This window comes from Micromys minutus, assembly GCF_963924665.1.
Source record: "Micromys minutus genome assembly, chromosome: 27".
Classification (NCBI taxonomy): Eukaryota; Metazoa; Chordata; class Mammalia; order Rodentia; family Muridae; genus Micromys; species Micromys minutus.
Window position 1 is genome coordinate 22,871,425 of NC_137962.1, and position 8,127 is coordinate 22,879,551.

Here is an 8,127-nt window from a genome sequence, read left to right on the forward strand (position 1 = left end):
GAAAATAGGAATAATTTGCCTCGGTGATGATGTCCTGTCCCACCCCCACCCCACACGGGCTGTGGAGGTTAAGGCCCTCTTTTCCCGGTCTCTTCGGTACCTGCCTGGACAGAGAGGACCGTTACCCTCTCTTCTCTCCTTGTTGGGAGCCTAGCAGCTCTAGACACATCTGATCTGAAACCTCCCAGCCTCCGGGATGACCCTGAGTGAACTCCAGGGCAGCCGGACTCGTAGGTGTGCTCACAGCAGCAAGGCCGGAGGCAGCTGGGGCAGCCCTGACTTGTCTGGCAGGTGCAGCGGCCAGGTTTAGAGTTGGCATACCCCACTTCCCCCTGGCCTCCACGCTGCCAGACACTTCACTCTGAGGTCATTGTCGGCCGCTCCCAGGAGAGATCCAAGCTGTTGGCAAGAAGACAGCGCAAGGACATTACACCTCAGGTCTAATGAGCCTGAGTATATCGATGTTCTCTCTTGGCCTTCATTTGTCCATCTGTAAGATGGGTATGATATCTGGTTGTTAGTGACAAGCAAAAAAGCAGGTCTTGCCTGCCTCCAGAGTGACTGTCACAGCCCTGTTGTGTCTGTGGCCTGGAGTAGAGTCTGACACAGCTCCTTGGATGACCAAGCCCGTTCCCTTGCCTGTGGGCAGGGAGGGAGGATCTGATGGAAGAGACCAGAGCTGAGCAATCATGACCCAGGCCCAAGTGTCAGTGAGTCACGAGTCCCTGAAGCGTTCGTGTCCTCTAAGCCATTGTCTGTGCATCGGTGGAGGCCATCTTAGCCCTTTTCTGTCATCGCCGACTCCAGGGTCAAAGCAGCCCGGCAATGAGACAGACTTTGTCCTTCTTGCTGGACACACCTTCCTTCTGAGCAGAATTCTGGGCTCCTTGTGGGTCTTCCGGCTCGGACAAGCCGCAGCTTCCTAGCCGCTCGACCCTAGGCTGGACCTCTTTGAGCCTGCTGGGAAAGATGCTCTGGATAGGCAGGGAACACAGACTTGGGGAGTGGATGTCTGAGCCAGGAGGCTACGAAAGAGAACAGAGTCCTCGGAGCGCAGGCTCCTGGGGTTCAGGCAGAGGGTGGGGAGCCTGCTCCTGCTCCCTAGAAGCCCAGGGTGTTTATGTGTGGGTGCTGGAAGACTGAACAAGGGAGGAGGCCTGAGAGCTAGCCTTTAAAAAACGGGTCACCTAAAGAGGTAGGGCGGAGGTGTGTGGGTGTGTCTGTGTGCACGCATGCTTGTGTGCATGTTTGTGTCTGTGTGTCTGCATTTGTGTGTGTACATGCATGTGTGTGTATTTCTGTGTGTATGTGCATGTGTATCTATGTGTGTGTGTCTGTGTATGTCTCCATGTGTGTATGTTTGTGTGTGTGCATGTCTCTGTGTTTGTGTGTGTATGTGTATCTCTGTGTATGTGTATATGTGTGAGTATGTCTCTCTGTGTGTGTGTTTTTGTGTGTGTTTCTCTGTGTGCATCCATGTATGTCTCCGTGGGCGTCTGTATGTCTGTGTGTGTGTTTGTGTGTCTAGTGAGGAAAAACAAAATTGAAGGAAGCTTTCTTGCACATGTCTGTGACCCTCCCCTTTCCCTTAAGGTCCCTTTAAGGGTTAGAGCCATAGGCTGAGCCAGGCTAGGACTTCACTCAGGACAGTTGCCTCTCTAGTAGTGCGCAGTGCCTGGTGAGGGGCTGCCTGGGCTGGAGCCAGCCCTCCCCTGTCCCCTGTGCCTTATTGCCCATCATAGGAGGATCAGCACTGAAGTGTGCCCCAGCCCAGAGTTCCACTGGGAGGGGACAGGCTGCTTTCACAGGCGTCTTGGCTCTCTGTCCCCAACAGCCCTGAAACAGACCACTCTGCTTCCCAGGTGGCAAAAATTAGACATTCTGATGTGGCTGTTACTCATGAGACCTGTCAGGATAATAACAGTCTGGGATGTGAATGGTGCCCTTGTTCCCTCTTCACCCGGCTTTCACATCCACGGCCATATTTTTATCTGCTGACAGAATAGGAGCTCGGGCTATTTTTACCCTGATTTTCACAGTCAAAGAAACTGAGCTACAGAGAGATTTGCCTAAGGTCACCTAACGGTTTAATGACAGGGTGGCCAGGTGAAGTAACTGCCCGTCAGCCATGTCCCTAGCATGCTGAGTACCATCTCACAGGTTGCCATTTTCCTTCCTGTAGCAACAGCCCAGGCGTGCAGTCCTTTCTCCCTGCCTCTCCCCCTAGCAGCTAATTTTCAGACATGAACTCTGGATGGACTTGAGCTCTGTGAATGAGATCAGCTGCCCTGATCTTCCTGGATCGATCCACACAAGCCCATTGGAAGAAGGTCTGAGGGTCATATCTAGAGGGTAGTAAAAGCCTCTGGCTGCCGAGTCTCACCTGAGGTCCAGAACTGCTCTCCCATTGAATCGAATGCTCACCTCCTCCGGCATCAGCTTTCGGAGCATTGCCTCTTGTTGAGGGCAGTTCCCGGACACCAGAGGTGGGAACTGCCTGAGTTTCAGACGGGTATGCTTTGCCAGTGGCTGGAGCCAGCTCTGATTTTGCTGTTCATAATTCATCCCTTCCACATGTTAGATACGGAAGTTGGTCTTTTTGTACATCTGCTAGAGCCATGAGCCTGTTTACCTGGGCCTGTCCACTTATCCCCCATTGATTAAGGGATCTCCTCTCTCAGATCTATGAGCTGTATGTAGTCCTTCCATAGCCTAACTGGGCACCTCGGGATGAAGGGATTACAGCCTGGGCGGGTAGTTGTACCCCTTATACTGGTAGTGAACTGGACTATGCTGGGAAGCCACACTGACTTAGCTGCTTAGGAGCACTTGGTCTCCCAGGCCGGAGGGGGCATCCCAGAACATTGCTGGGGTAGAAGGGGTGGATGGAACACAGAGGCAGGTGCTTTGGAAGCCACCACCACCTTCGGAAGCAGGAAGAAAGCTTAAGCTCTATATCCTGGGAGCTGTTGGAATACGGAGGCCGGCCAGTGCGGCCCTCAGATCAGGCGCTACACCTGGGGGGGGGGGGGGAGGTCTCAGGACAGTGACTGCACAACTCAGAACACTTCAGCCAAGGGAAAGGCAGTATGCCGGTACAAAAGAGAGCATAGTGCCTGGTGCCTGCAAGCGCACCTAGTGGGAGCTGGTGCCTGCCAGCGCACCTAGTGGGAGCTTTTATTCCCGTGTGGGGTCCTGTACCTTACTCTGAGAGAGCTCAGCCTCCCATCCGATCTGCTAACTTTTCAAAGTGACACAGTTGACGAGCAAAGTGTCATTGTCCCCAGCAAGGTAAGTTTCGAAAGAGCATGAAACCTTTGCTACTCCTTAGGTAATGTCTGCCCCTATGAGCGCATGGGTGGGTGACTGGGTTTTCCAGAGAAAGCCTTGTGTCGCTGCATAACCTAGTAACACTCATTAGAGTTCACTTAAAGGGGGCAAACAGTTGGTCCTAGGCAATAGCTGAAGAGGGGCGTTGGGAGCACGGGCCAGGGTGTTGGCTGGGAACATGGAGCCTTTCAGCAGCTCTGGGAAAAATCCCAGGATGGGAACCAGAGGGCAAAGCAGAGCCAGGTCTCAGTTCTGCCAGGAAGTCCTGAAATGTTCCCGCCCCGGGGTCCTGCAGAGAGAGCCCCTGAGTGGGACGGCCTCCTGAGTGCCTCTTCTCTTGGGTCTTCACACCAAGCAGCTGCGGGTGACCACTGTTGATGGTGCGCCACGGCCTGAGCTCCCAGGGAGCAAGTGCAGGCTGCACCTCAGAAGCCAGGCTCTAGTGAAACAGGCAGTGTGACCCATTGGAGGACCTTCGGACCGCCACCGAGATTTTATGCTTACATTTACATTTATTTTTAAGACATGCTTCATGTCTCTATTCTAAATCAGTCTCAATCTCTCTCTCTCTCTCTCTCTCTCTCTCTCTCTCTCTCTCACACACACACACACACACACACACAAGAGGCTTTGCCTAGTCATCTTATTTAAATTGGCCTCTTCCCACTTGCCGGTAGGTCCCATATACTCTAGGCTGGCCTTGAACTTGATACATGGCTAAGGATCACTTCAAACTCTCTTTTAAAGCCTGGTTGACTTGTGTGTTGGTGTGCTCATTATTTGTATATGTGCACACTTGTGTGAGTTTATGTGCGCAGAGGAGCTCATGAGGTCCGAAGAAAGCACCGATGCCCTGGAATTGGAGGAAGTTGCAGGCAGTTGTGAGTTGGCCACTGGGTGCCAGGAACCCAGCCCGGAGTCTTTTCAAGAGCAGTGAGCACTCTTCTCTTTTTTTATTTTTCCTTAATGTACATTAGTTATACATAACAATCAAATTCACTATGGCCTTTCATTCACGTATATAAAATGAATTTCTCTCATACTCACCTATTACGGCCTCTTCTTGTTTCCCGCTCCCGCTAAACTTGGAACTTCTGATCCTCCTGCCTCTGCCTCAAGTGCTGGGTTTATTCACCGTGTGTCCAGTTTATGTGATGCTGAGGATGGGCTCCAGGGACTCACGCACCTTCTGAGAGTTTACATCGCCAGCCCCTACATTCATTAAAAAAAACATACTTACCCAATTCTGTCTACGTCTTAAGCCATTCAGTACTCACGGCAGCCTTGTTGGGGTCCCTTACCCACCCCATTCTGCCTCTGTCAGGGAAACTGAGGACGGAGGGGGTCAGGGAACTGCAGAATTATAAGTAAGAACGGCAGAGCTGGGCTGCAGACATGGCCTAATTCCTGATTTTGTCTTAGTCTTGTGCCCTAGCGGCCCAAAGCAGAGCTTTAAATATGACCCCACTGTGCCCCATCTCTCAGATTCTGACTAACTCACCTTGTGTCTGCTGTGCCAACGTGTGGTGGCATGGTGACACTCCGTGCTTACCAATCTGCAGGTCTGTGAGTAAATGAGGGGATGTTTGAGAAAGGGAGAAACTCCTCATAACCTAACCTCTAGCGTAAGAATCAGGGTAGTTTTGACAGAGTAGGTTTGCGTACGTGGATCAGGAACTGCTCCCGGCAGTCCTGCGTCTCACCACCATCTTTACAAAGCTAGTCTGACTGCGCCAACACACCCAGGGCAAGAAGCTCATAGGTGCCTCCTGCCAACACCTGGCTCCCGCTCAGCCTAGGGCTGGTCTCTCTCTTTGCCTCACCTTCACTCACAGCCCTTCTGTCTCCTTGAGTTTCCTTATCTCTGTCTGCCAGTCCCATCCATGTCTTTGTGTGCGTGCTGAACCTAGATTCTTTCCAAAGTGGGCGGAGGACCTGTGACAGTAATTTTACTTCATCAGCACTGTTGAGGTATATAAAACAAACATTGGCACAGTTGCCTGCCATTCCTCAAGTGTTTCAAGGATACGCGTCATTACTCCAGGGTCCACAAAGAGAGGAGGAAGCTATGTTCCGAATTCAGAAGCTGCTAGAATCCTGGGTTCTGCCTGTCTCTCCTCCCACCCCTCCCTGTTGACTGCCCCCTTGAAGCTCTAGCACCAAAACGAGTTAATATGCCAGTGGTGTGTTAGTATAAAGCACCAGACCCTGGATACGTTTGTCTAGGAAAGAGGTGCGATTTTTGTTGTTTTGAGACCAGGTTTCACTGTGAAGTGCTTAGCAAACGTTCATCTTGATACTTCTGTGTTCTTGCCTCAGCCTCCAGAGAGCTGGGGAATGTCTGTAGGAAGTAGACTTCTGAGCTCTAGACAAGGTTGGGGGGCAGGCTTCCTTGTATCACAGTCCCCCAGCGAGAGCTAACCTTGGGAAATCTTCCCAGAACTCCCTTAATCCCTTCTGCAGACAGTGCCTCAATGGCCTGCCACTGGGGTCTACCTATATTTTTTAAAGACTTATTTACTTGTTTTATGTTTATGAGCACACTTCACTGTCTTGGAACACACCAGAAGGCAGCATCGGATTCCATTACAGATGGTTGTGAGCCACCATTGTGGTTGCTGGGAATTGAACTCAGGACTTCTGGAAGAGCAGTCAGTGCTCTTAACCGCTGAGCCATCTCTCCAGCCCCTAGGCTCTACCTCTTAAAGATACCTCTATACCAACATACCTGGGAACAAACTTCCAAAATGTGAGCCCTTGAGGGACAAACCGCAACGCAGCCATCACAGGGAGCTTGGGAGTTTAGGTTCTACCCACAATTTCCACAAATACCTGTATATAAATACCAGGAGGCTCTCAGCCTGTAATCCCGGAGCTTGGGAACTGGAGGATCAGGAATTTAATGTTACCCTTGGCTCCATGGTCAGCCTGGGCTACAGGAAACCCTGTGTCAACACACACACAAACCAACAACAAAAAAGTCACAAAGGCTTACACCATGGCTAAGAGCTGTTTTTTTTATAAAATACAACTCCAGCATCCCTTTGTCCAATCCCTGGGTCCAATTCCCTTTGGTGCCAACGTTGTACCTTTCACAGCACAGAAATCATCTGCTGCCCCTGTTTCACTAAGTCCTTAGTGACAAGGTGTGAGGCTGCCTAGTTCCCTCATATGGCGATTTCCTGGACACATAGTGATAGTTCTCAAACACATGTGGGACGGCTGTACCAAGCGGCTGAGGGGACTCGGGATCCCTCCGTCTGAAAGAATTTCAGAGATGAGCCACAGAAATGGCCGGATTGGGTACAAGGTTAAGTGGCAGTGCAGGGGTTAACTGGTACCGGCGAGAGGTGACTGATGTGTCAGAGGCACATCTCTGCAGCACAGTCTACATCATGGAGGCTGGAGAATGTGTGACAGCCAGCCGGCCAGTCCTACTCAGAGGTCAGCGTGGGTGTGGCTGCCTGAACCATCCACACAGCTCAGGACTCTGGGCCCGGGCAGTAACTAACTGTGATGCTGAGGGTCAGGCAGCCCGCAGACTTCAAAGAGAAAACCATGGAAAGTCTACTGTGCTGCATCACATTCAAACTGCTGTAGAAAAGGAACCCACATGTGAGCTGTGGGCCTTAGTGAGAGCAGATGTGGACAGCTGTGCAAGCTCAGCCTTCAGTTCCTAGGGTTAGGCCACAGCCTGGAGAGCCAGCGTCTTTATGTACTGGGGTCCCTTTGGAAGTCCAATCTGCCCCCCACCCTGGAAATGTAATCCAGACCTCTTGGAGCTGAGACAGTTGAAAGTTCTTCCAGATTCTGCTCTGTGTTGACATGATTGGGTCTTGGTTTCACAGGACCAGAGGGCATCTCTCTCTCTCTCTCTCTCTCTCTCTCTCTCTGTGTGTGTGTGTGTGTGTGTGTGTGTGTGTGTGTGTGTGAGTGTGTGTGTCTGTCTGTCTGTCTCTCTCTCTGTCTCTGTCTCTCTGTCTCTCTCTGTGTGTGTGTGTCTGTCTGTCTGTCTCTCTCTGTCTCTCTCTCTCTTTCTCTCTGTGTGAGTGTGTGTGTCTGTCTGTCTGTCTCTCTCTGTCTCTGTCTCTGTCTCTCTGTTTCTCTGTGTGTGTGTGTGTGTCTGTCTGTCTGTCTGTCTCTCTGTGTCTCTCTCTTTCTCTCTGTGTGTGTGTCTGTCTGTCTGTCTCTCTCTGTCTCTCTGTCTCTGTCTCTCTCTCTCTGTGTCTCTGTCTCTCTCTGTCTCTCTGTCTCTGTCTCTCTCTCTCCCAATTCAACCTCTGATCCTGCCAGGTCCTGCCTCCCAGTGAGCCCAGCAAGCAGAGGACTATTGCTGGGTCCATACGTACTTTTTATCAGCAGAAGTCAATGGTTTCAGGAAAGCCTTAGCCCAGGGACTAGGGAGATAGCTTGCTGTGAAAATACAAGAACCCGAGTTAGGAACCCAAAATAAACATAAAGGCCAGACACAATAAGTAGTGGCCGAATCTGCAAATCCCAGAACTCCTTTGGGAATATGAAAGGTGGTGCAGACAGGAGAATGCCTGGAAACACACAGGCCAGTGGGTCTGGTGAACACAGTCAGAGACTATAGAGATCTTGTCTTAGACAAAAGTCAACACCTGAGGCTGTCCTCTGACCTCCCCATGTATACAGTAGCATGTGTGTGCCTATACTCATATGTGAAAACATAGGCTCACAAATACACACACAAAGAAGGAGACAGAGAGATAGAGACACAGAGATGAGATATACATAGGTAGGTTAATAGGTCAATAGGATCGATAACTCACAGAG